This window comes from Limulus polyphemus, unplaced genomic scaffold, assembly GCF_000517525.1.
Source record: "Limulus polyphemus unplaced genomic scaffold, Limulus_polyphemus-2.1.2 Scaffold12502, whole genome shotgun sequence".
Taxonomy (NCBI): domain Eukaryota; kingdom Metazoa; phylum Arthropoda; class Merostomata; order Xiphosura; family Limulidae; genus Limulus; species Limulus polyphemus.
Genome location: NW_013678112.1, coordinates 8,405 through 12,140, shown reverse-complemented (window position 1 = coordinate 12,140; position 3,736 = coordinate 8,405). Strand labels below are relative to the sequence as shown.

The window sequence follows — 3,736 nt, the reverse complement described above, 5'->3', positions numbered from 1 at the left end:
CACATTGTTGACAGTAAAATTAAACGACATAAAACTTGCTGCTATAACACATTGTTGACAGTAATATTAAACGACATAAAACTTGCTGCTATAACACATTGTTGACAGTAAAATTAAACGACATAAAACTTGCTGCTATAACACATTGTTGACAGTAATATTAAACCACATAAAACTTGCTGCTATAACACATTGTTGACAGTAAAATTAAACGACATAAAACTTGCTGCTATAACACTCGTTGTGTCTTATGTATTTTTAGTGATAATTGTTTTACAACAAACCGTAAAAACACAACTTTTGTTAACATCTTAGAGAGTAAACCAATGTAACGTAAAGGTGTTAATGACTAAGTTATACCCTCCATTAATGTATTGAAGAAGTAGAATTTTGTCTTGAACAGAGAAAGGAAGACGTCCGGTCATGGCTGGCTAGACCGATACACGATATCTCTTCTATCGGGGGTAAGTAGACAAGTTACTATCTAACATTAGTTACATAAGTTAAGCCTAAACTGTGTTGTACATGACGTCTGTATGCTCTGGGGTAAACAACTAAGTTCTTACTGACTTTAATTATTCAAATAAAGATCAGACTGAGGTTCCCTGGCCCTGTTTTGTGTTTTCAGCGGTATGATAATCTTGTAGTGTCCTTTTCACTATCAACAGTATGTTTATTAGTTCTATCTGTCCCCTTTTCTTATTGGCCACTCACAAAACCTCCAACAGTACAATATTACCCGTTTCAATCAAATCACGTACATGATTTAGGCCTAGCGGTTAATCTGCTGGGCTGTGTATCGGAAGTTCCAAGGTTCGAGGTGCTGTTGAACACTTTCAACTTTATAAAGACGGTTGTCAATCCTATTAGAGTTAAGAGTAGATGCGCAGATAAACGACGCTGTTGACTGGTTGCCCTCCTCCTGGTCAACAGTCTTAAACCAAGGATGGACTTGACTCAACCTTGGAGTCTCTGATTTGTTCTTTTAGTGCAAGATTTAACAATTTGAAACACACACACACACACACAAGGAAGCCAAAAACAAAAGTTGGACATAATAATACAGTTTACTTATTATTCTCAATAATCTGGTTAATAATACTCTTTCATTAGGAGCAACAATCTTTACACAACCGACTACAGATGGCGTGCGCTAAGTTTTCAGATGTATATAGGTTGATCCGGGTTTAAACACCATATTTGTTTGATTTCATTTTTTATTTTTACATGTCAGGCTTGAGAATAGAGGTTAAATCACTATGTTGTTCCTAATTCTTGGATACCTTTCATACTATCTGCGCTAGTCCTCCCTAATTTTGGGCTACAGACTAAAAGGGAATGCACGCTTGGTGTACCGTCTTTTCTGTGGAACGTTTTATAGAAAATTTGTTTTATTATATAAATGCTTTTCTATTCTCTATTTTCCTGTGATGTTAACATTGATATAACTTTCAGGTGATCTCTATAAATAAACTAAAGATTGTCCGACGCATAAGTACTTTCTAAAATCGCCAAGTAATTAACTGCCTCTCTTATAACTCGCTCACAGCTTAAAATACGGTATTGTGCGAATTCGATATTGAGAGCTCTACAGTAAGGCCGCGTCTTATAGGAAATGGTACAGCTAAGCATCTTCAGTCACTGAATTAATATAGTTCTAAAGATATATATATACGCTTTTTAAAACATGGGAAAGGAGACTCCGGACTCCACTCCGCGCTGAAACAGCACATTATTTTCAAAACGTGTTATATACACTCTTGTATTCGGAATACAGACAGCTGCAGACGTTTAGAAACAGAAACTGGGTCATCTATTTTTGTTGTTTGACCACAATTATTGGGAAAATATTACATACATAGTGTAAACAAGGTATTTTACAAATTTTGAGTATAGGCTAGTTTAAATGATGGATTTCAGATCCCACATTCTAAATGTATTTATTATCGATTATGTGATGTTTAGTTATTAAACATATTTCTTGTTTTCGACTTTAACCGACGTGAAACAGCGTTTCCTTGTATCATGTTTTGTTTTGGGCTGCAAACATGTGTTATAGTAACAAGTTTTATATCGTTTAATTTTACTGTCAACAATCTTCCATACATTACACAGCATACTGAACCATCAATGGTTCTAATCCACTAAAACCCCAAGTACTTAACACCTTTACCGTTCAGTATCTTGTCGGTATCATGTCAGTATCTTGTCGGTATCATGTCAGTATCTTGTCGGTATCATGCTATATACTTGGAGTTAAACTAAACACCAACCTACCTATCAGTATAGCTAATCAGATATACTTGTCTTACGTTTCTAATAATACAGATTAGAATGAATTGTTTCACCATTTAAGCACTATCGTTCTTAACGATACTTTCGGCCGTAAACCCAATAATATCTTATATAGCGTCCCATACAAACAGTGGATGTTTGATTTTGCTTGTTTGTGTTAAGTATACGTGATCTACCCATTACGGGTATAGAATACCGATTTTTTGTGTCGTAAGCCACTGGGGGGGGGGGGGTGGCCATAGAAATATGCAAAAAAAAAGAGTTACCAATAGTTCGAGAGAGATAGGTAGTTATACAACAACTTATGGAATATATTATGATTTTTTTTTAAAGTTCTTGTAAGTTTCAGCTATTTTTGATTAGTGTACTAACAAAATCTGCTGATTGGTGCCATGAATGTTCAACTTTGTTTGAAGGAGGGGGGGTAGTAGGAAAAAGTAACAAATGCCTGAGAAGCCTAATTTTTTTTACTGTATTGATCCCTGTCAAGATACTTTGATTGATGGTTTTAGCGTAAAGTTACACAATCGGCTATCCGCTCTCTGGCCACCAGGGGAAATTGAACTCTGGATTATAACGTTGTAGATCCGTAAACTTAGCGCTGACATACAAGGGGGCGCCACGGTATTATTTTTGTAATTGTTAGCCCACAAAATTGATGAGCAGATATTTACTTAGAATACACGAAGTTTCATCAAATGGCACCATAAAATCAGAGCGAGGAAGGCACCACTTCTGTTCCATGGATTAAGCGCCTTTAATTGGAGCCTAAGAACATTTATCTATTTTAATTGGTTCGCTAAAGAAATTCTTCCGAATGCTGCATTCAAATATCAATGTTCGAAATGAGTCCTTGTTTCGTCCACGTTAAGATTATTTTAATAACGTTTAGTTTTCATTGATGACGCTTGGTGACGTCACACTTGTGTGTCGTTCATTAAACTGTCTACTTCTATATACATAACCTACCGGCTGTTTTATAGCGCTGGTAAAAAACCCACTCGATAGTGTTAACTTCATACTTAAGATTTCACGCCTGTTAATTCTATTATTAACGTCAAAATTAATGTAGTGTTAACTCAGGTTCTCCACTTAAGACGTTGTCAGGTCGTGTGACCCACGCCTATTAATTCAATTTCCATTCAGACTGAAAAAGTCAAATGTTCTTTATAAACTCTGTTTTTCTTGACTACCTGTGTGAAATATTGAAAACAATGTATAAAAAATATTTAAATGTTTCAGGAACGGTGATCTACAAAATTCACTTGTGTAGTGGTGCCACAGTTTTTTTAAAAAGGGGATTAAGGACAGATGACGCTCTAATAAAACGAATCGATAAAGAAGCCACTAGATTAGAGAATTAAAACTATTATCGTTTAGTCTCTTGCTCTGATCGGAAGTCATTATTAGCTATACTGATAGATAGGTTGGTGTTTAGTTT

At 35.5% G+C, this 3,736-nt stretch overlaps 1 protein-coding gene across 1 annotated transcript in view; it reads left to right on the top strand.

Moving 5' to 3' along the window:
• Window positions 1-402: 402 nt before the first annotated feature.
• LOC111083973 (transmembrane and TPR repeat-containing protein 1-like) overlaps window positions 403-3,736 on the top strand; it is a gene marked incomplete at its 3' end in the record, with an annotated part of 8,746 nt that continues 5,412 nt past the window's right edge. The window contains exon 1 of the mRNA XM_022380728.1: window positions 403-464. The remainder of the gene's footprint in view (window positions 465-3,736) is intronic.